This window comes from Mycteria americana, chromosome 1 (assembly GCF_035582795.1).
Source record: "Mycteria americana isolate JAX WOST 10 ecotype Jacksonville Zoo and Gardens chromosome 1, USCA_MyAme_1.0, whole genome shotgun sequence".
Lineage (NCBI taxonomy): Eukaryota > Metazoa > Chordata > Aves > Ciconiiformes > Ciconiidae > Mycteria > Mycteria americana.
In genome coordinates, this window is record NC_134365.1 from 201,972,908 (window position 1) to 201,998,145 (window position 25,238).

General features: G+C 41.6%; 1 long non-coding RNA gene across 2 annotated transcripts in view; it reads right to left on the reverse strand.

Annotated features, from left to right (window-relative positions):
* The window catches only part of LOC142405018 (uncharacterized), a 63,129-nt gene that overhangs the window by 27,659 nt on the left and 10,232 nt on the right, over positions 1-25,238 (reverse strand). For both annotated transcript variants that reach the window (XR_012774033.1, XR_012774034.1), the window contains exon 2: positions 7,255-7,370. This is a non-coding gene — a long non-coding RNA (uncharacterized LOC142405018). The remainder of the gene's footprint in view (positions 1-7,254; positions 7,371-25,238) is intronic.

A 25,238-nucleotide genomic window follows, 5' to 3' on the forward strand; every position in this document is an offset into this window, starting at 1 on the left:
CAAGCCATTTCCTATGAGCTCTGACTCATTTTGGGAAGGAGTTTTGGGAACGTTTTCTTAAAGACCACTTAGAAGGCATTAACCAGTGTAACCCCCGCAGGTACATCTCACAGGTCCCACTCGGTGCTCGATCCCGAGAGGCACAACTCAGGAACAGCAGGTACAGTCACGGCGCAAATGGGAGCCGTGGGTACCTCACACCCCAATGCGCTGTGTCCCACTAGGGAAGAACAAACCCCTTGAGGGACTCAAGCTTTCCCCCCCTCAATCCCCTTAGCAAATACACTTCTGGTAGCACCTGCCTGCTTCAGTCCTGCATCTTTGCCATTCAGCTCCCTCGCGACAACCTGGAGAGCCGTGGTGCAAGCAGGCGGCTGCAGGGGCTCCAGGTGGGACGCCTTTGCTTGGGGCACCTCGGTCACCCCCTGCGGGGTGCTTGGGGGCCACCTCGGTGGACTGGACACCAAGGACATGAGCTCTTTCAGTCCCCAGCTACGGCTTGTCATCTCCAGGGCAACAGCTCATGCTTTTAGCTCTATAAGCATGAGTCCCTCTATAAGCATGAGTCTTCAGTCCCTATAAGCCTTGTACATCAGAAGAGACGAAACCCTGTATTATAGATGTTATTCTGCTCTGGCTAATGAAAGAAGACCCCACATAGCCTCACTGGATGCTCAAAATCTTTTAGAAAATGCAGAAATCTCTAAAATTCCATATAAAAGGACCTTCCTCAGTACTTCATATTAGCGTAAGTGAATTTTCTTGGTGGTTCTGTTAATGAGACTGATATCATGCTATTTTGTTAATTGTCTCAGAAAGACTTGCTCAAATAATGCAAAAATGAATTAGCCAAAATCATTATGAAGATCATAACATGTTTACTTACCTGTTTCTGTGCATCTATAATATTAACTATCCACAACTACTCAAGTTCCTCCTGGTTGTTTTCATGACACTTTGACGAACACCATGCTGTATAAGATGCATGAGCTGTTCAGCTACAGGACACGTTTTGAGAGCAGGCTACTTGTTATGCTGCAGTTTGAAATGTTCCCATGATCCTGTCTGGCTGCAGAAGAGAACCCGTTGATACGGTCAATCGCTACTCGGCTGTCCAATGTTGGGTACATTAGCGCTGGGTAACAAATAATGTCCAAATAATCTATTAACACAAGCCATTGATAACTAATTGGAAATCAGAATCAGTTCATAAATGACTCATAGGTAGAAATAAGGCCTGTATTTGAAGTTGCTAACATTTACAACAGATAATGTGCATTCTGTTCTCAGCCACTTTCCACAGACTCTGGATTCCTACCAATTGAAAGCTCAGTGTCTTTTGTTTTCATTTTTTTGTAAGAACCACAAGAAAAGGGTGTTTATGTGAGATAAGGCACCAAATGGCTAAAATCTAAATGGTTCTCTGTCTTGTAGTGAAAATTAAGTGGTGGCTAACTTTCAAAGGCTGTAAGCAAAATATTCCATATTGCATGAACTGCTCTGCAAAACCCAATTTATGGAAGAAAAGATGATGCTGCTGTTAGATCAGTTTTTTACAGAGCCCTCCAGTTGCTCTCCCCTCCCCTTTTAGATGCAAAGCATGTAATTCCTGAAAGTCAGCTAAGACAGCAAGAGACATTACCCTTTGGTAAAATCCCAAAGTGCTATATGGGGAAAGTATTTACAACTGAATATACAAACCTGGCAATCCTGCAAGTAAATTGTGAACTCTGACTCAGGGAAGCCTCATATTGTATTAATTTAATGTGAAGGGATAGTACAGAAATTTAATGAGCTTCTACTGGAAACACAGGAACGCCCATTTAATCCTGGGTTGAGTAGGTGGCCTGTCCTGCCATGCGTCTAACCCAGCAGCCACAGTCTGAAGAGAGGCAGTAGCAAATACACCAGAGGCAGGTACAGTTAGTCTTATTATAAGTAGTTATGAAGCAAAACGCCAAAGAGAACATTTCTTCCTAGCCCTGATCATATTTGTATAACTTTAAAGACTTTAAAACACGTGAAATCCAGAGGCCATAGTAATAGGGAAATACATTCCTTGTATGATAGTTTTTAAGCATTTAATATTGTGCAAAGTTGCCAACATTCTAGACTTATTTTTACAAGTACATAGAGGTGACAACTACTTACTAGAGTCTACAGGATTTTTCCACAAGGGGATCTTTGGCTGAGCAAATTAATTCCAAGTCCAAAGTTTGTAACAAACAATGAAACAAACCAGTGCAATGTCACTGTGAGCTTGGTGTTGGCATTAGGATCATCACTGATAAATCCAGCTTTAACATGCTGAAAGCCTCTTAAAGAAAGCAGATTGACTTGATGATTTTGCAAATATTTGCATAAAAATGAACATTACTACTGAGAAAATTGTTTTGTTAATTTATTCCAACTTGTAAAATCCTTTAGGTATGAAAATGTAAATATTTACCTAGCCAGAAGTGCTTTTCCTAAGTCTCTCTTCAGACAAAAAAAACTTATACAACTATTGTTTGTTATATAAAAATAGGAACCACATTGGAACATTCAGCAAACTGCTCTCAGTTACCCCAGTGCAGCCCAGTAGGTTAGGCATAAAAACTTTAGACAGGAACTGGCAGGAGATATTTCATTGCATTTGTGTGACATTCTTTAACTGGTTTTCGTACATTCCAGTTTCATGTAAATATATCCATGTAGAGCTAATGCTGTGCTACAGGTAAATGTTTGAGACTCTGCAAAGATTAAAGGGATACTGTTAACCTCACTCTTGCCTTTAGCTGGAATATTTCCTGAATTTTTTGGAGCTTTTATGTATTTCTTCTTTAATTTAAGAGCAAAAATAATTAAAACGGTTCTTTTTCTGGCAATTCCTTGTCATTTGAATGCTAGAAGCCACAAACATATTATAGGAACCAAGTAGCCTTGACATTGTGATACTAAGAGTCTTAAAATAAAGGAGAAAGGAATAAAATAACCCCTTGAACCTCATTTTAATTCAAAAGAGAAAAAAAAAATTCCAGGCTTGTTAACATAAACAGTATGTGCAAATATGCATAAGACAACAGCCAACAGCCCCTTGGTAACATTTTTCCCACAGGAGAGAATTCCAGCAAAATTGTAGGCTATGTACAGATACTTTATTTTCTAAACAAAAATTGCATTATGCCAAAAGACGTATACATTTCAACTACTATTAGAGTGTAATTAAATTATGTTAGTTATCTTTGTTTGTAATACAAGGAACAAGATTTCTGTTGAAAGCACAAGGCGCTCCTAAGTTAATATCCTTTCATCTCACTAAGTGTCACACTGTAGGTGGTCTGCAGTGTTTTCTCTATACAGAACTTTTCACAGGATTTTCTTGATTCAATGCTACTTTTTAGCTTTTGGGTCAAGTGAAAAAAATAGCAGGAAAGCCACAAGAGGACAAATTTGCCTTTCACTTACACCATGTAAATCCTGTTGAATGGGGAAAGCAGGACAAAGACTGAATACTGTGCCTTTGACATAAGGAGAAATACAAATATTTCATGAACAGGGCAACAAATGTCTTTGAAATTTGCAACAAAGTAACAATTTCAGTAAAACCGCAGAGCCCATTATTTCCTATTCATTGAAAACATATGTTGATGCTGTTGCACATCAGAAACAATCAGAAGTCATTTTATTTCTTATTTCAAAGACTAAAACAGTAGCTTACTTTTTAATACATAACCAATTGTTACAAAACATCTGGTGAGCTGTACCTTTCATAGTTTATAGACAAATTCTTTCTTTAAAGGCAAATTGGAAAATTTTATGCTTTCTTTTCCCTATAAATGTAGTATTTCCTCAGCCCCTGTAGAACTCCTTTGCCTTGCTTACTCACTATTTCCATGCCGCCGGTGGACGTGGATATTGTGTATATGTCTTTAAAAAGAAAAAACATATTTTCTGGGGCAAATTCTTCCTCTCCCCCTCTTCACTTCCCACCTCCCTCTTTTCCTTGCACCTCTCCGTGTCACATTTTGCTCCCTCGGTTCATCGCCCAGCATGCCACGCAGCAGCCTCACTGGCTTGCACTGTACGGATATTAGCTCAAAGTCTTCCATGTATAAAGAAGAAAACTAATGCCATGCCAAAAACTTCCAGTGTAAAATGTGAAACCGCCTTCCTTTAAGAAGGGGCTGCTAAGTTTTATGTACTCCGAGGTCATAAATGCTAAGATATGTTACCCGGGTCTCTCTTACTGTATTAAATCTTAGAAAGCTTTCTGCAATATTGCATTTGCCTCATAAATCTCATCCTAGAGCCAACGATCCTCATATCAGATGACCCTATTGTAATTTCAAAACTCACGTGCCAACTCATTGACATACGAATTTGAGTTTCCTGGAGGTTTACGTAATGCACTGAGGTCAGATGTGCTGAAGTAGCAGCCTCCAAACACGCAGAGCAACCTTTTTGATTGCTAATGATGCCACTAAACTAGATTATCAAGGAATAATCCAAGACACCCAGCCAAGCCTTTACAATTGCCAAGGCCAGAAGGGCCAGGAGGTACGAAATGTCAGGTCTCTCCCGACAAGAGGAGATGTCCTTGCGGGTTACTGCAGCGGTGCAGGGACACCTCGTCAGAAAGCAGCACACAGGGAGCAAGGGGGAGAGCACACGCTGTACAGCATCAGTCTGACAGATAACCCAGAAAAGAGTAGAGGAATGCAGATCCACGAAGCGCAAAGTATGGGCTCGGTAATCCTCCAGTAGCAGAAAGAAAAAAATCCTGAAGAGAGAAAGATGTTAAAAATTATTCCTAAACAGGAAAAGTGCAAATGGCACCAGATCCATGTTTAGTTGTAACATGAGCAACAACCAGAGGATGTGGTTTTAGTAAAGACAGACGTTACGCAGAAGGATGAGGCAACGGTTATCTAAATACAGCAAAAGAACTTAGGTTTCCCGAAGGCCCAACATACACCAAGTTGCGCCATAACCCAAAACTTCAGCAATCAGCTCAGATATGAAAGAGCTCTACTATTGACAATTTGCTCTTGGTACCATCTGAAACAGGTACACATCAAGTAATATTAACTACAGATGAGGGAAAGTAGCAATGTAATCTAGAACCCACGGACGTATCACAGCTCATAACAATATAGGTAAATTTGTGGTTTGCAAGAATATGTGTTTGATAGATTTGAAAGTGAAAACAAGGAACATGAAAAATAACAGGAAATTATGTTATAGGTACCTCAATATAAGAGGAAGACCTTGGAAGAGGTGGTTCTGCAGAGGAGGAAAGCATTCAACAGATGATGCCAAGAAAGGCCAAGTGTTTCATGCCTTTTTTGCTTTCTGTTGTCACTAAAATGGCAGCTGACACAACTACAACAATTGACAAAGGTAAAAAAAAAAAAAAGGCTAAAATAAGGAATAGAAAGTACTTAGGTGACTTGCAAATCAGTGGGCCCTGTGAAAGTCACCAAGAGATGTCTGGAAAACTGGTTCATACAATTTCTGAGACATTATCAGTTATGTTTGGAAAGCTGTAGAGGACTGGTGACATTCCAAGTGACTGGAAAAGGGCAAACACAGTGCTTATTTTTCAAACAGATGCAAAAGGGCAGCTTGGAAATAATAGGCCAGTTCAGCTTTTAAGTGCCCTTTCAGTAATGGAACAAATAATTTCCTAAAAATACACCAAAGAAAGAAAAAAAGTGGAAAGAAAAAAGAAAAAAAGAGAAAGTGGTAGCAGCAGACGTATTTGTAAACGTCCAACCCTGCAAAACTAATCCAATTTCCTGCAACAACAGGCAAACCTGTTTTACAGATGAGGAAAGGAGCATGGGGAAAGAAGACAAATAGTAAATGTCATATAGCTTAACATTGGTTAACATATAGCTTGACATTAGTAAAGCTTTTGACACTGCCTAATATGACATTCTCATAAGTAAGCTCAGAAGTGCTCTACTGTAAGTGCTATAGTTCACAACCAAATGCAGAACCAGACACAAAGCAATTTTCAGTGGTTCACTGGCAAAAAAAAAGGTGTATTGAATATGGTCCAGTACTATCAAATATCTTCCTGAATGACTTGGATGATGGAGTAAACATACATTGCTATATACATATATACACAAGAGAGATGCAGATACATTGATATATTAATATATATAATGTATTTCTGAATTAACTGCAGGTAACAACAATTGCAAAGAGCTGGAAGCTCAATTAGGGACAGGGCTAAAGTCCAGAATGATTTTTTCAGAAACTCAATACAGATTGCAAAAGATGAGGATTTGATTAAATAAGGACAATTACAAAGTTTTATAGGTAGGTAGAAATAACCAATTATGTAAGTACAAATAGAGAATGAAAGGAAAGCATGGTTATAGGAAAGCAAAAGCGGACCATGAGTCACCATTTCTGCCAAAACCCAAACCTCACTCTGGACATACTGGCAGAAGGGATCACCCCGAGGCAGCTGAAGTCATTCTCCCACCCTTCTTGTACTGGAAAGGCATCAGGCAGAGTCTGAGTTTGTGTCCAGTTTGGGGCACCACTTTTCAGAAAACATGAGGTTTTGGGTAGATTATGATCGGAGATCTGTCCACAAAAGTGGAAGAATTTGTGCTATTTTATCTGAGGGAGGACATGAGACAACATAAATTTCTGCAGAGGAAATTCTGAAAAAAATTCTAATGTTGCAGATCATTAATAACTACAATAGATTACTCTGAAAGGCTGTGCTATCCTATCACTGGCATTACTCAACGTGTTGGACAACTATCTGCGAGAAAAATTTAAGCGAATTGGTGCTGACTTTGGGCAAGGGAATGGACTAACTGACTTGTTGACATCTGTTCCAACCCCACTGCCTGGGATTTTGTAGCAGGTTTTGACAGTAACTAGTTACATGGAATTGATATCTTCTGCCTTATCTGTGAGTGTCTTATCTTGCCTGACTGTTAATTGGTCCATTTCTTGTTTTGTTAAAACCTTGGAAATTTTTTCTCTGGTATATCCATATACCATGTAGACAACCTTATAGACTCCCTTGTTCATGGAAGAGTAACATCTTTACTGACTTTTTCAACCCTTTCCAAAAGAAGTCTGAAAAACAAGCTATGTAATCCAAAGCATCCCCTGCAGGACCCATGAACATCTATCTGGTCCTCAGTCTTCACGAAGGAAGGCAGCCAGTTGTCCAATGTGCCATGACAGTGGCTGATGGCTCCATGGTCAGTGCTCACCGCTATCCCATTTCCCTCTCACCTTCTCCTTGCCTGAATTTGTCCACCAGCTCCATTCCTGTCCAACATGCAATGAGTTCTCTGGGGGGAAGGTGTCTTTTCTTCTCTCTCTTCACACAGTTGCTAGCAGGATGACTCCTGAGAGAAATTCCCAGGCGCTACAATTAATTCATTATTGTTGATCATAGTTGTACTAAAATTTTCTGTTTACAATTACTCACATGTAGTAATTACATACATTCTTATTTTCAGTTTGCACAAAATATACATTGAGAGAGAGAGAGGTGATATTTAATCTTTTCTAAATAACCTATTTGCAAGATTATTTCAGATTTTCAGATATGAAATATTGTGTTCCTTCTACATGAAGTACAACATTGATTTGGGGAAGGCAGAGATAAGGGAGGGGACAAGGCTTAGGTCATTTGTTGTCCTTCTTAAGTCTTCAGTGAACTCTTCTAGGGAAATATTACTCTACTTGTTATTCTTATAGCAGACAGATATTAATTCTTATCTTGCATCCACCTGCTTATCTACCACATTACAGAGGGGTCCTGCCCACATTTAATCTACTGGTTAAATGCCAGTTTAATTCTTCTATGCTGTAGGCCACAAGAAATGTGTTCAAAGGACAGCCCCTCATATACACACCACAGTATAAACAATTTAATGAAAGAGAATTTTTTGTAGGAGGAAAAAAAGTTCCTTTGCTTTGAAAATAATGAATAAGCTCCCATTGAAATGAACCCTTTATGTATATCTTTATGTTTCTGATCTGGCAGCTTTGAAGAGCTGATATCATCAGTTTTAGAATCTGGAGTCTGGCCACCATTCTCTGAAACATGCTTTACAATGGAAAAGACCATTTGAAAGCAAGTAAAACAATAAAGAACAAAAAATTCAGGTACTTTTCAAAGCTTGCAAGCTTTTTATTACTTTGCAACCTTTTTTCCCAACATATGAACCATTCTGTGTCTCTCACTTACCCATACCAGTGCCCTGCTACTCTGCTGCTGCATTTAGGATACTAGAGCTACCAATGGCAGATTTTAACTGCAACTTTACTCTTCCATTGGAAACTGTTTGTGTAATTCCCACTGCCTGATGCTGTGCGGTTGTTCTTGCCAGAGCTTACGCTGCATCTGCCCAAGCAAGTAGATACTTCTTCAGTTCCTCTCATTTGTAAGCGCAAAAGAACACTGGTTTAAGTCTGACTGCACTGAAATCAAAAGCAAACTCATATGTGGGCTTCAGCAGAGATGGGAAACTTGCTCTAATAGTGCTAATTTTTTACACGGCACTTCTCACAGGAGCCGCCTCAGTCCATAAATTTAACTCTTTTCTACAGACAGAGGAACTGAGGCAGAGGCCATAAGGCTCAGCAAGCCTCAAAGGTTGAGCACTGAATTCAACAGGAGCAAAGACAGTGCTTTTCAATCCTTTCCTCCCTTGACCCATGCAGTTCACTTACCCAAAGCCGCAGCAAGAATCAGAGCTGGAGTCAGGATTGAAGTACACAATCTTTCTGCACACAGACTGTAAGCCATGACTTACTACATGCACCTGCAGGGCAGCTTTTCAGATTTTGAGCCACAGCACTCTCCAGCCCACCACTTGTGCTGATAGTCCCTGCTGGTTCCTGGCTGGGCTGAGGAGAGCCAGCCTGACCCCCCCTGCAGACTCCCAGCGCTCCTCCTCCCGTGGGAGCTCGCCCTCCTACCGCCACAGGGCTCCAGGCACCCATCACTCCAAAACTGCCCCAGATGAACCTGGGGTCTCTAAACTTAAGAGTAGGTTTAAACCATAAAAAAATGCACCACCAACTGAGCTGCCACGAAGTTTTAAACCATCCAAGTGCTAATAGGCTTTTTTCTCATAATGAAAAATTCAAAATCAATTTCCTTCTCCTTTTATAATCATTTCACAGGCTTCCAAAAGAGCAGAACCTGTATCAAAATGGGCTCTGTATGCTCTTGCAACTGCAACTCATTTTGAGGGTCCTGAGTCCTGAAAGGCACAGCTCCTTTTCTGTACATACTGGTCAGATACATGTCAGAAGAAAGACAAAAGCTTTCAAAAGTACTCTTTAAATCTTCTGTGGAGCCAACAGGAGACAAAAATTGGATCAGACGTCTGAAAACAAAATCACGAGAGGCTGAAGAAAGACTTCTGGGGTAATCCAAGGAGACACCACTGACTCCAGCAACCCACATTCTCCAGTGAATCTCAAAGGCCCTGGGATATGGACCATCCGCCTCTGCTGACGAACTGCTTAGTTGCAGCAGAATTTAAGAGTACTGAAGGGCTCCTCTACTTTCCACAGTTAGCCTTATCCTGCTGGAGCTTGTGCAACTGAAGGGTCAGGCAGCGTGGAGCACAGCTCTTCTGAGCTCGCACACTAATTATCCTGCTCTCAACACATCCCTTCCTCTCACTTACACGAAGGGGGAGGGAGCAGCAGGCAGAAAGGTGGCTCCATACATTCAGTAGATCAGAGTCCCCATGAATATTCTCTGGATTTATAGTTACAAGCAGCTTCTAGCCTTGGGACCACAGGAATTAGTCTCTGGGGTCTCCACTCCCCAAATTTCAGAAGTTTGTTGTGTTCACGTAAATGCTTAGCATAACAGACACTGGATTATTCCACTTGCAATCAACTTTAATAACAACCCTCTAATCCTGAGAGCAGGTGAAGAGATCACACACAGCAGGTTTCAGTATATAGCACTGTTCTCTTGTACCTGAGGTTGTTTTGTGTAACTAAGCTCAGCTCTGAGGCATCAGGACTCTGCTCTTGACCACTGGTTTGGTATGAACCCAGAGATGACCCAAGGACCCCCATATTCCTTCTGCTCTGCACCCCACAGCAGTTCTGAAATGTGCAAAACCATCACATGCTCTGTAAGAAAGGTAATAGGCCAGACATGGCTGGATTCGTCTCCTGTCATGGTGCTGGTCTCTCCATCTCAGCCAGTCCCACCTGCCACAGTCAAGGGAGAAGCACAGGCACTGCCAGAAAGCTATTCCTCTCATACATAAGACATCTAAAACTGGCCAGATATGTTTCTCTCTCACCCAGAAAGAGAGTCAAGGCTCAGATGTAGACATCAACATTTGGCCACATGAGCCCCACACGCTCTCTCTGAGCCCTGACTCCCTGAAAGCCCCCTATTTCCCTCCTCCCCTTTGCTCCCCCTTCACTCAACAGCTCCTGCAGCCTACAGAAACATCAGGCCTACAAACAAACACTGCAGCATGAAAAACACAAATGAACATGTAACCCCCACAGCTTGCAACTACTTGGTGACATTTTCTTCCACCTCCCATGGATAACTCATAGCAGGACCACTTTGTGCTCTGTTCAGCTCCTGCACACAGTCCATGTTGCTCTTTGCAGGAGGATTATGACCTTTTGCTGGTAGCTCATTTGCTACGTGCATCTCTACGTAGGGTGGCTGACAGGCTCCAAGTAAGGAATAAAATGGCCTGTAGTGCATCAAAGTCTGCTGGACAGCCTCCAGTGTTTTGCTTCAGCCAAAGTTCAGTGTCACTAGTTCATTTGTAGAAGATCCCTTCTACGTGATCATGCAAGACAAAATTATTCTCTCAGTTGCAGTGGAAATTATGACAGTAATGGATGTGCCGTGAAAAAGACGCTCAGAGCTGCAGTCCCTGCTGGAATAGCAATCTTGTTGGCCATGCTCGGTATCCCTTGCATCTCTGCTCCATGCAAATGCACAAGGCAGAGCAGCCCAAAAGGCAGCCCCAAAAAGCAGGCGCAAGGTGGGTGCAGTCCTCCTCTCAAACACGGACTAAGCAAACATGGCCAGACACTGCAGCAGAGAAGACATATCTGAAAATCTGGAAGGATGTGCACAAAAACCCATGACAAGCTGAGCTGCCTCAAAATATTTTCTGTGATTTTCCAGAAAGAGAAATGAAAAAAGTCTGTTATGATTCTGGTCAGTTATTGGGTTTTTTCTTCCATTGTTCCATTGGCCTCACTCAAACACTTTCTTCTCCCAGATCTCAACTAAAACTGCTCAACCATGTTTTTCCTTTAATAATACTTACTTTTTTTTTTTTTTCAGAGCAAAAGTCTGCTCTTTTTACACTTGCTTTACAAGGCAAATTTGGCATACAGTTCAGTTGCGTATCCTGATGTCAGCTTATTGAAGGCAGGTGCACACTTTAATATATATGGGCACAGAGACCCCCTTCCAGACTATAAAAGAATACTGGGCATGTCCTCATGTGCAATATCTCTCATTTTTTTTATTCATAAACCTAAAAATATGAGCTGTTCTTTTGCCTATACACATTACAAGTGAGTGTGAACAGGCAGGCACCGTATTTCTACATTACACAGAGATGGTGTTAAAATGGCTCCATTAGCGTTTTTTCTAGCATATTGTCTTTATGTGACAGTAATGGGAAAAGGAAATGTTACTGTAATGTTGCACTTTCATTGCTAACAAGAGAGAATCATGCAAGAAAATGTAACATGGCAAAGTAGCTTCAGCTAGCCCAACTGCCATCATTTTATTTAGTCTGGAAAGAGGTGGTACCGCAGGCTGTCAAACAAAAATCCTTCACTTACTAGTTAGCATTCTTATTGCATTCATAATATACAGTGGACAGTAACGAAGAACAGTTATTCTGTCTGTAATTAAATAAACATGGTCCACATTATGTCATCCTCCGAGATCTTTAGTGTGGTGTCTTTTTTATTTTGATAGATCTATATGTAAAATGAGTCCACCTGTGGATGTTAGAAGAACATTTTTTACTTTCTAAAAGTCAAAGAAAATAACAGAGATTAAATGGTTTATATAATTTTATTCCCATTTTCTTGTGTTCACTCAAACCTTTCTAAAGGCCAAATCTATGCAGGCTGCAACCCCATTCAGCTGACATTGTGGCTGTGCCAGGCCATCTCCTGGTCACCTAGACCAGGGACCTGCTGGAGCAAGGAGCTCTTTGTCTCCAAGGCACTTGCTTATGTTCCTCTCTGTGAAAAAACAAGATAGAAGGAAAATGGAAAGAGGCAGTGGGGCTGTGCCCACGCAGGGCTTCCCTTGCCGTGGGATCGGGGTGCAGCTGGAAATCAGAAGTGCCCCAAGCTCAGATATGTCTGAAGATATTCAGCAACATATTTCTCACTGATTCCTGGGGCATCTAAATACCTTTGTGAGCTTATAAGAGCATCTACACCAATAACTGAAACAGGTCAAAGGCATGTCCTTGGGCACCACAATTCAGTTGTCCAACCTGCTAAATTCTTAGCATGCTCTCTGATATAGATTCAGCCCACACCACCTAGCTGTGCCCAAAGATGCCCGAAGTTTGGGAATGAATGTGAGTCAGGAACCATTCTCAGGAGGGAGCAGGAAAGCAGCTCCCCAGGTGCAGAGAAGAGAGCAGAACCATATCTGCGCCTGCTCTTTGGTGCCAGCTATCTTCAGGCCCAGAGGGTGGCTCTGAGCCCAGTCACAGCCTGAGAAATTCAACAGAATGTGTTCAAAAGTGGATTTGGTGCTCAATATTTGTATCTTTTTTTTTTTTTTTTAAACCGGGGATGCATTTGAGAGCTAGGACACGTGACTGACCAATAAACCCCTACAGTGGAAGAAGGTTCAGAGGAGATGGGCAAGGAAAATGTGCCCATGAAGCTCAGAGAATAATCCAAAGCAGATTACTTTATCTCAACACAAAGGTGACAGAAGAGGAGCTTTGTTTTAGATAAACAGCTATCAACAGTTGAGTGGATCAACAAGTGGTGTAAATGTCTCCCTGAGTTATCCAGACCAGTATGGGGGAGTGAGCCAAATACAGACTATAAAAACTAAACAACTAACAAAAGAATTTCAAAGAGAACAATGGGCTTGAACTGGCTTCAACACAGTCATTCCTTCCCAGCAACTGGGGATGCCCAGAGTCATGACAGTGAGTCACAGAATCACAAAATCATAGAATATCTCAAGTTGGAAGGGACCCATACGGATCATCGAATCCAACTCCCTGCTTCTCGCAGGACTGCCTAAAACGAAACCATATGACTAAGAGCGTAGTCCAGATGCTACTTGAACTCTGACAGGCTTGGTGCCACGACCACTTCCCTGGGGACCCTGTTCCAGGGACTGACCACCCTGTCAGTGAAGAACTTTTTCCTAATGTCCAGTCTGAACTTCCCCTGATGCAGCTAATACAGTGAGCATATTATATAGACCAGTAATGGGAATCACATTGGTATTGTTACTGAACTGTGTATTGCAATTGCTATATTTTGCTAAGTGTGACTTACATTAGTATTGTGTTTTCAGTATATTTTGTATCACTCTGCTAAATCAGAAATCCCATGTAACATCACCGATCTTCAAATAACTAATTTGGTATTAAACATTATGCCCTCCACATGTGGAATATCTAAAAGAAGCTGGTCAGCAAGTATCGGACTCTGCCAGGAAGACCATACCTTTTCCTTCCACATAGCAAAGACTGCAGCACCATGGAGCACCCTCTCTGAATTTGGGCTTAGTTGTATCAGCTGCCAAGATGCTTGCGCTCCTTAATCCTTAAGTCATACTAAATAGGGAACTGGGCTTCTAAGTCCCCTATGCATAAATACAAGTTATACCTATAGTCTTGGATTCGAGCATCTCTTACTTCCAGTCAGTTTGCCTATGGTGACATCAACACTGTGTTGTGTTCTGGTTCAGATGGTAATTACTTTTTACCACTTTAGGATGTTATTTTTCCCCTTCTCAAATCCAAACCTACAGTACATTTCTCCTAACTCATAGGTTGTAAGGGCAGCCCATGATAAAGTCCCGTACTTCGTGGAAAGCACAGGGCTGTACACAGCAGACCTGCCTTGGATCTCTGCCAAGGAGCAGCAGGCCCCTGCTCTGGCCTAAAATTTGCACTTGAGCACAGACATACACCCACGCAGCATGGACAGGAGATGAACCTGGGCTCCAGCCAGAGCTCAGACCTAGGCTGACTCCTTAGCTGAGCATACCTATGATTACCACACCATTACGTTAGATCAAAACCAATCAACTTCATCATAAGCATTTCATCCCATTCTTAAAAGATTTGGAGGTCATCTGGGGAGTGAAAACAGGGAGAACAACCTACTCATCTAGAAAACAAATGGAAAAAAGTGGTGCTGTACCGCTGCAAAACTCAAGGAGTGCAGCCATGATGCATCAGCTCACTTCCCTACCACATCGCTTCTGTGCTTACACCTCCTTGCCCACTGTACAACTCATGTGAATGATACTAGACTCTTCTGATAAAACCTTGATGACGTCAACTGTCAAAGAATGGGCTTCTTAAAAGAGCTATGTAGTTTGGAACAATATTTTGGAACAATATTTGTTCTTCCACTGAAAGCTGCAGCATTCCTGCTTATGCAGCTAATACACGCAGTGAACTCCACAAAATTTTATCCCCTGCTTCATTGCTATTGCATCACAGCAGTGTGATGGGAATGTCTTACTCAAAAAGCTCTGTTATATCTATTTTTTGCCTTCTTTTCCTGCATCCATTTTTTTCACTGGTAACTGAATAGGCATGTGTAAACAATTTGTTAGCTGCTCCAGTACTAAAAAGTTGTATCGCTCTTCCAGATCTCCAAGTGTTACAAAAGGAATAGCAAAGACACAGACATTAAAAATGCTTATTTTTAACTATCTGTCTGAGGCTGACAGAATAAAGATTGGAAAACCTGTTATTGTGTACATGCATAATTCATGAGCCAGAAAAAGTTGCATCCTTGGTCTCTCACCACTGATACAAAATGCAGAAAATATTTTGTAGGCAAGGCTACCTTGTTGGTATCTGTGCTCCTTAGCCATGTTAGAAACTTGTCCTTTGAAATCCCATGAATTCTTTATTTTAAACTTTGTGCTATGGGGGAAAATGCATTAAAGCACAATTCTGCTCCACTAAATTACTGTAAAATCAGCACCTTTTCTCTCTGTTTGTCTTCCCCATGCATGTATTCAGAGACATCTCTTCTTCCATTAGTGATAATGGATACTTTTTCTGTTTTATTCCTTTTATCACTGCAGAGGTCATACTGGTAAGATAGCTATACATCATTAACAGCATTACAAAGCCAAGCACTAGCTCCCACACAGAGCAGAGAGATAGAAGTACAAACTGGAGGCAATGGGGCGACATAACCCAAGTCTCGGAAAGGAGAGTTTTGCCTGAGCAACGTTAGTCCTGGGACTGAGGAGGTTCAAGACAGCAGGACTAGTTTAGCTTTCACTCCCCTTGTTGAGTTTATAGATCTGATTGTCAGAGAGAGCAGAGAGAGCTTGTCTCTTCACAAACTGGGAAGTTTTTGAATTAGAAATATCTGAGTTACAATAATATAAAATGCTATGAAATCCCTTTAATCATTTTTCTGATCAAAGCTGAACACTCAAAAGTTAGACCTGAGACTGCCCTTGTCACCAAAACACTCTTTCTGCTTCCAGAGATTATCCCATTTCTGAGCCCAGCAGAAATGTCAGGCAACAATTTCACGGGCAGCTGACTCGGCGCAACATCTCGTTTCCACTAAAAAGAGGCCATTTTGCTCTTCCTCTCTGTTCGCACTCCTCTCCCTTCCCTTGTTTTACTCGAATGATTTTCCACCAGAGTGGTTGGTTAAATCAGTTCACAGAAGGGCCTGATGAGCCAGCACAAATTAAACAGCAAGAAGATGACCAGGAGTGATAGAGGAGGGTGGAGGAAGGAGGGACCTTACCCTTTCAGCAACAATAAGCTGTTAAAACAGTCACTACCTCTCAGGGAACCACAGCCTAAATTAGATGTGAAGAACTGGGCCGTGTCTATCTTTTTCCATGGACTCTAGGCAGATCCTAGAGCACTGGCTTAGCTCAGACATCCAGCTTTTAGACAGCTACACTTAGGGGAGATCAACCCCCACCAGAAGCACCTGAACTGCCAAGGCAGGGTGGACTTCATTTTTGGCAAACTTGGCAAATTGAGGCAAATTTGAGCAAACATTTCAGACAGGGACACATCTTTGGGTCCTTTTCAGTTTGTACTGAGGAGCACTGTAGTGATGAAGAAAAGAGTAAAATGTAAGTAAATATTTACAGAGGACCCTGGGATTTTAGCCTCATTCTGGAGCACTCTGAGTGCAGTGCAGGCGTCCCCAGTAGGACACTCAGAGGCCTGATCGTGAACTCACATCTCTTTCCACTTATTTCTATTTTCATTTATATTTTTACAGGGAAATTAAGTCCATACATTCAACAGAGTTGAACAAGATAAGAGAAACAAGCCCACTATTTCAAAGGAGGAGAAGGCTAGTGCCAGGAATGAAAGCATGCTGACTGGCATAGTGTGTGGTAGGGCCAGATGTTCAACAATATTTATGCACTGAAAGCAGGTCAGATAATCTGCAAGAGATGAAAATTTGTCCTTTTGACTACTCCCTTCAAAACCACTGGTCTGTGTTTAGTGATCTGATTCAAGTGAGATTTCTGTGAAAGTACTGGTGGAAAACAAGGAAATGTAATACAGCGTCTTTTGTAAGTACACATTTGCATTACAGACTTGGATTTTCTAAAGATGGACGAAAGAACTGCATGTCAAACCTGCACCTCTTGAGGCTGTCTCAGCATAACTGCCTCTAACTTGCTGAGCATCTTGGGAACTTGGACTCATAAAAAGATGTTCAAGGCATTTTTATGCCAATATAACAGTAGATCCACAAAAAGACCAGCGTGTCATACATGAAATGGAAAATACCAAGAGTTCAAATGTGAAAGCAATGGAGTTCAAGTGAGCAGAACCAGAAGAAAAATAGGTCCAGGAAATGCAATAAGCACATCTTGGAGAAATCAGTCTTTTTTTTCTCCATGGTCCAAGTGCAGTTGGACTGCCCTTTTGAGGAGGTAACCAGATACTATGTGCTAAAGTGGATCGTCCTGGAAAGCCTTGTGTGGTATTTTCTGTGACTCTCATACAAAAAGTATTTGAAGAACACTGATTGAAAATCTCCTGTGCTGTGGAAGATAGTTCCAGGGTTCCATAATTCAGGCTGTATGCACAAAAATATTTGTGATTACCTGAATCAAAGGGGGGCATTCTTTATTGAAACTATTTCATTTGATGCTAATAAACCATTGATACTTTTATTGTTGAATACTGCAAATATCTTTTCCTTTTAAGCACAATCTTTTAAGAGAACTGTTTACAACATGCCTTGGTAAGAAACATTTTTCTTGGGTTTTCTCCAACCATTCTTGCTAATGTGCTAAGTTCTTCCATCCATTACCTTAGGAATAGGCAATGCACTTTAATCTAGAAGGTGGTTTCCTGTCTCTTGATGATCTGGTTCTTTAGCAAATCTTTCTGTGTTAAGCTTTGTTTTTATTACTAACTGACTACATTAGGACTTAAAAATTTTGTACAGTCAAAGTAGGTGTGGTACTATTTATAAATCAAGGGCAAGTTATGCAGTTTTCATAAGGTGGTTTATATTGCATATTTGAAATCTGGAGGTGTTTCAGGAATGTATCATAAAACCACCTTCCATAAACTGTCTCTCAGGAAACAGTAATGATAACAGAGGCAGACAGATCTCACTTTAAACAAGTTACCTCGTACCCTTGATTTAGTAAATATCTGGAATTTTTTTTAACCAGATTGAAACTCTTTCCAACTTTTGAAGTCTTATCGGCTGAATTTTCAGAAGATTCACTTTACTGCCAGGATTTCCAAACACTCAATAATGTGAGGCTATATAGCCATATAAATCTTGCCTCATAAGTTTTACAGATTTATGAAAATCCTAATTGTATACCATGTACTGGATAAAAGTAAAAATAATTCCATATATAAAATAATAAAAGTATACTTATTAATTAAGCTGCCAGACCCCAAAATGGTGAATTTATAACTGCCAGAAAAAGATTTGACATCTGTGCAATTTAGTGAACATGAACTGTAACTTTTCTGGATTTTACCTCACTTCTTATTTTCACAGAAAAATGTGTACAAAGCTTCGTGGCTGACGATGTGGGTGTCAGAAGCCTGAAAAGGGTGAAACAAATTGGAAAAGTAGAATGAAAATATATAAAAACCTGTAAAATTACTATGTTCCCTGACTGTAGGCAAGAGCTATATTTAGATCTGGTAACCATAATGAGACATTGGTCAGAAGATGAAGGACAAATTTCAATACATGTTCATTACTTTAAAGAAATTACACCTTGGAGTAAGCCTTTTATATTGAAAAAGTACAGTAGTAAAAAAAAAACCAAAAGTTTTTGTGCAGAAGGTAGTTTACCTAGCCCTATATTCTTCTGTGTTCATTTTGCTGTTATTGAATATATATCTGTGTAAATAAGAAATGCCTTTCACAGCTGAGATTCTCCATTTGCTCCATCCTTCAGTGAAGCCAGTTCACAGCATCACGACCGGTTCTTGTGTGAAGAAGCCCTGGGAGAGTTTTATTTTATTTAGCTATCCTGAAATATTTTTCTTGCTTGTTCATTACCCAAGGTCTAGTAAAACCTATCTAGCATCTGACATTTATCTCATTTGGGTTTTTTGTGGAGGACCTTGAAGGCCCAGAGAAACAGCTAGGAGACCACAGATAAAACGCAGATACTGATTTTTCACAAAGGAGCGTTTCTTCCAACTGCTTCCTAAGTATTTGAGTTTAATGTGTGTTAGTTGACATGCAGCACACAAATAAAGTACAAACTAAATTATTTTATTCCTCTACGCAATTCTAATTCCCTCTTTTTACACCGATGTCATAATCATACTGACTACACCAATATCTATTGAAAACCATCTGGATTTGTAAAATTAAATACAAACAAACACCCATAAACCAGAAAATCAGCAGTAATAAAAATAAACTTTTCCAGATTCTTTTACAACGGACAGGAACTACTCCTTTGAGGAACTCTTTTTGTGTAATTGTTTAGAGAAATTATATTATGGAGTTTAGATTATAATATACATGTCAACACAGCTTGAAATTAATATGTTATGAAAGACACCATGTCACAGCTGCTTAAAAACACTAATAATGAAATAGAAACATTAAAAATAAAAAAGCTTTCCATGACTGAATCTGATCCAACAGGTTCGGTTTCCATCATGATGCACTTGACGTGGAGACAGAACAAACAGTAAAATGTCCAAAAGGAGGTCGTTTATCCTCCCACCTCCTCTCCCTCCTCTCCCCATTCTCAGCCCTGTCTCCCGTGGGCCAGCTCTGAGGGCTGGTTTAGTGAGTTGAACTGGAGGGGTCTGGCAGGAGGCAGAGCCAGCTCAAGTTAAAAGTCAGGAGTGGATAGTGAAGAGCGAGGGGACAGCAAGAAGCTGAACTCCTGCCTTTTGGGCAGGATGGCCATCCTCCCTGTGAAGCGGTACCCTCAGCTCTCTGACACCGTAACGTTGCTTATGCAGACACCAGACCTGAGGCTTCAGAGCTTAGTTCCAAAGTGAAGTCACGAATCAAAATGAATCAAAATCAAAATGAAATTAAAATGCACTTCAGTCTCAATGTGCCTTACAAAGAATTTGGTAACCTTACACTTCCTTAAAGATGGGAAAAATAAGACATAAGGAGGTCATTAGGGTAGAGCAGAGACCAGAACTTACGCCACCTGAAAGCTGGTCCTGTCCTCTGGCTGCCAGGCCAGAGTTATGATCGTGATTAGGACTAAAGAGCTGAACACAGCCAGACAGGTTAATCCTGCTGCATCTGGCAGAGCCCAAAAAGGCTAGGGAAAGGATTGAAGGTGGTGGGACCTGGCCCTGCTGTTGTGACACTGAAGTTGGATACGACTCCTGGTTACAGGAGAGCTTACATGTGACTGCCAGGTTCCAGCCTGATACGTTCCTCTCCTGCCTCTTAGCTTTGTGCAATGAGGCATCAAAAGAAACTACACAAGAACGAAAGTAATGAACAAGAACCAGGTATTCAAAACCTGGAAATCCTTTCCCAAAGTTCAGCAAAAAAAAAGTTGTAATCCCTTCTCCAGCTTTCATGTGATGATTTGGGCTCCCTCTGGAGAGCTCAGGAGGTGGAGGAGGAAAAATCACAGCTGTGTGTCTTGTCAAATCACCAGTGCCACCCTACCACGCAGCTGAGAGGACTGTGACTGCAGCCGTCCTCCTCACCCTGTGGCTATGTGAAGGACAGGTACGTCGCAGCCTGTCTTGGATGCTGCTTGCTCGGCAGAGGCCACCCAACCTCTGGGTACAGCGAAGGACTCACCCCCGCTCAGCTGGGCATCTCCCGAGGAGCTGGGGCTCCCATCAAAAGGCTTTGGAGTGTTTTCTGTCATGGTGTCTCTGTGTAACTATACCGTCAGGGCTGGTTGCTTCCAAGGGAGCTGTGGAGCTGTGGGTTAAGGGGCGACCCTGGGACTGGCTGTGCCCTCACCAGTGGGGTGCAGCCCCACAGGGGTGAGCACAGTGGGCAGAGCTGCGGGCTGGCAACAGGGTCCATCAACAGCCCCCAGCCATGGCCAGGGATGTCCTGACAGTCTGGTCAGGAGCAAAAGGAGATGGGGCCAGAGACAGGCTGGAGACAAGTCTTCAACATCCCATCCAGGAGACAGGCGGCCTACACGGGAGGTCTGAGGTCTGTGCTGGGGGCAGCGCCAGGGACAGGGCTGGAGACCAGCGCTGCTGTGGTGTTGCTGGGGCAGGGACTGATGCCCCCGGGGGGCCAAAATGGGGTCCTGGGCCCTGGGCAGGGTTGAGGGAGGGACACAGAGAGTGCTATTGATGACATCTCTGTGCAGCAGCCCATGGCTTGTCACCCATAGATGGGGCATTCCCAGTCACAGGAGTCATTTCAGATGGGCAGCGGGTGGAAAACATAGCCATGCACAGGGTGCTTCGCTGCAGAGGCTGTTCATGGCTGGCCCTACGTGAGCTGTTGGGGCTGGGTTGAGCTGCTGGTGGCTGCAGGCCCTGAAACTGCTTTCATTTGTCTGAAAGGAGAAGAAAGGAGGCTTCATAGACAGCTAAATATTTTCTGAAAGTTTTCAGACCTAAGGTCCCATAGGCCAGGTTGGTAAATGAGAAAGATGGGCATAAAAGCACGTGATCTTGAAGACTAGGGCAAGGAAGTGACTGAGGTAACAAAGAAAAAAAACTCTTAAAAAAAAATCTTTAATTGTACAGGAAAAGCAAAGGCATAACAGGAAGGAAGAGAAGATAAGCATGCAAGGATGAAAGAAAACATACCCTGCCTCAGTTGAAGAAACACTGGGGACCACCAGGCCCAGGAACACCAGCACAAAGAGCTCTATAAGAGAAGACAAAGGAAAGAAAGGTGACACAAAACCTGAGATGACACAAAACATGGGCAAGAAGCAGAAGCATCGGACTGAGGACTGCTCACAAGGAAAAAACATTAAGCTTCTTAAGAGAATGGATCCAAAGAGCAGTGGTGTGCCAGCTGCCACACAGGGACCAGGGTATGACATAAGGTAGCTCTATTATAAAGACATAGAATGTCAGAAAGCTCTATGTAAAGACACAGAATGTCAGAAGTGTGCTGTGAAGCTGAAGTCAGAAGAACTTTAGGTGCAGACCTAAGAACAAATGCTCCCATCACCTGGAGGACTCAGATCTTCTCAAGTGGACAGTGGAGGGTTTTCTTCACCAAAGAGTCACTCCACCAGCCACAGCTGATCATGTTTTAGGCCTACAGAAGAGCTTTTCATAGAAATTAGCTTGGAAAGTAGCAATCATGAGGCAATTCTGTTTTACATACAATGGGAGTTTGAAAGTAGGCCAACAATTCAAGTGTGGCAGTTTAGGAGGGAAGAATGATGAACCCCACAACTCATCAGCTATAAAGTTTTAATAAATGGGCCAGCTATTTTCAGGTTGTGTCTAAAGGATGCCCTTAGGAAAAGCTGGCATATGGATAGATAGCAGCACAGGCAGAGCGCTGGCAGGCTGCCTTGAGATAGGTCCCAAGCCACAAACTGAGAGAAGTCACATAAGGAGAAAAAGCCTGAGACACAGTGAGGCCCCTGCATGGAGGAGGTGCCTATGAGCACGCAAGGGCTGGGGAGGGGGGATCAGCCCAACAAAGGAGCAAAGGGTTGTAAGAGCAGATGTGGCTGTTTAGGTATGTTGTGAATAAGAAAGCTGAAGAAATGCTGGCTTTGAGCCTAAAGGACTAGTGAACCCTTGAGTATACCATCCACCAGGCTTCACGTTTTGGTAGGACTGGAGGAGGGATGGGACCCCAGTGACAGAGATGACAAAAGGTAGGAATGCTAAATGCCAGTGCTGGGGTGCCTACCGCCATGATGGGGTGCTTTGCCTGCTGATGGAGACTGTGAAGCATCAGGAGGATTTTGAGGAGCCAAGTTTGGGATACTAACTACACCAAAGAGGAGAAGGGGTGCATGGTCCCTGAACGTCCACAAATCAAGGAGCAAAGGGGAGGACTCTCCAGAAATTGCATCCCAGCAAGTAAAAAAAAAAAAACCCAAACAAAAACTGTAAAAAAAATTGAATAAATCACATTAGAAGGATACTAGGAGCAAGAAGAGTGAAAAGGAGGTACAGAAAGCCAAAAGCTCTCAGAATAACAAGAGGATTGTCAAAGTGCAAGTTGAGTTTGACCTTGCAAAGGCAATGAAAGCAAATGGCCAAAAAAAATGTATTTCTACAGTAAAGAAGATAGAAGGAAATAGTTGGCTTTGCATTGAGAGGACAGAGTCAAGATAATCTGTATATTGTCCAGAACTACATGAGTATCTTGCCTTCTTTTCAGTGCAGCTGACAGTACAAATCTGCTCCATGATCAAACAGGGAGATGCATGTGGTCATCAAAGTGGTGGCCTCCACAAAGGACACAGTTCCAAGCACTGAAAACACCCCTTGTTATTCAGTTAGGAGCAGGCAGGTGGAGAACCTGACAACCTGTCTTCTGCTAACATTTTCACTATGGTGCGAAAACTTGAACATAAAAATGTACACATAGCATGGGATTCTGGCAAATCCATCATAACAAAAAGCCCAAGAAAGTAGAAAGCACAGTCCTTAATGTGGAGGCAAAAGGAAGGATCTAGACATTTGGAACCTGATAGTTTGAACTCAACACCATGCACAACTTGAAAACAAAATGTATGAAGGGAATAATTAAAGACATGGAGATAACAGAAGATGGGATAAAAGGTGACTGAAAGTATCATACCAGATTCAAAAGAACTCTTGTTCACAGAATCACAGAATCACAGAATCACAGAATTGTATAGGTTGGAAAAGACCTTTAAGATCATCGAGTCCAACCGTAAACCTAACACTACCAAGACCACCACTACACCATGTCCCTAAGCACTTCATAAAGACTAAAAAGTCTTTTAAATACTTCCAGGGATGGCGACTCAACCACTTCACTGGGCAGCCTGTTCCAATGCTTGATAACCCTTTCAGTGAAGTAAAATTTCCTAAAAGGGTTGTGAGACGTTAAATTAAAAGAATAAATTTATGTGGGGGATATAATCTTTCTTTGTGAAATTAATCTGGAATAAGTGGGGATTAATACAAGAATTGTAAGGTGCACAAGGAACCAACTAAAGGCAACCAGCAAGTGGGGAAGTACCTTGCCACAAAAATGTTGGCTTGCTAATGAAATATTCTGATAACAGAAATTTGGAAAGCATTCTTATTAGGGAGGAGAATCTGAATAAACAGGAAGAACTAGATGACCTTAAGGAGTGAAGCAATTAAAATGGGATAACATTTAATGGTATCAAATGGCATGCTCTGTACCTAAGGATTTATAAAACAGATTTATGCAATAAACTAGGAGCACATCAGTTCGAAAGGTGAGGAGAACACCCTGAATGTGCTAACTATCCACAGGATCTGTTGCCAATGTAATGCAACCAAGACAAAGGTAGTGCAAACCTAAAATGTACCAAGGGCCATTTCAAATCCAATTAGGAAAGTATCGGTGCTATTGTTAAAACCCTGGGAGATCATGTTTGGACTATTGTATACTGTCACAAGGAAAGATTCCTCTACCCTAAATTAGGCATCTAAAAGTTAAGTATTTTAGTATGAACAAGTCATCCAAGGCTCCTTTACATACAGTGAAGAGAAATCCAGAAAGCCATTAATCTCAGCCTATAATAGTGTCTAATACAAGTCTAACGCAATGGCTTCTGGAGGTTTCTCTCTTCTCTTTCTCATCTTTGAGTATAAGGGTGGTCAAGGCTGAACACCTCAGATGTGTGAAAATAGGTGAGGTGAATCTGGGTCAGGAACAGAGGCTAAGGAGCACTGTCTGACCCATGGGATGAATTTCACCAGGAACAAAAAGATATAAATTGACTTGATAAAGTCTGAAAATAAAAAGGTGTACTATCACAGCCATGAGGGTTTACAGCCATGGTGCAAAAAGATCTAACAGGTTTTAAGATGAAGACCAGTGTTGAAGGAGACTAGCAGAGAAAGAAATGAGATTGAATGACTCCATTCAGTCCCATGGTGCTACATTTAAACCTTGCTAGTTATTAACTCATTGTTTAATCAAATTTATGCTTTACGGGATATTTAGAGATAGTCATTCAATAGTATAGACAACTTTATGACTTCACAGTACTTGCAGTATATTTATAGCGTACTTCTTCCTAAAGTAAAACACTATGTAAACAAAATTGTCCTAGACAAGCCTGTTCATATTTGTCAGCGGCTGGCAAACCACAGTGTTTGTCAGTTTGCTAAAGTCATCTTTGTTTTACCACTACTTTTCTTTGTCTCTCCTCTAGTCACAAATTGGCTAAGATTCTGGCTGAAGTTAAGTATCAGTACTAAAATGTTGTGAAAAATACTGCTTAACACACTCTAAACAGACTTATTGTTCATGTCAATAAACGTAATTTTTTTCCAAATAACCAATATAAATCTTTGAAAACACCCTGCAAAGTAAATGATGGGACTTCAAATAAAACTGTCCTGCTTGATATAAGGCTA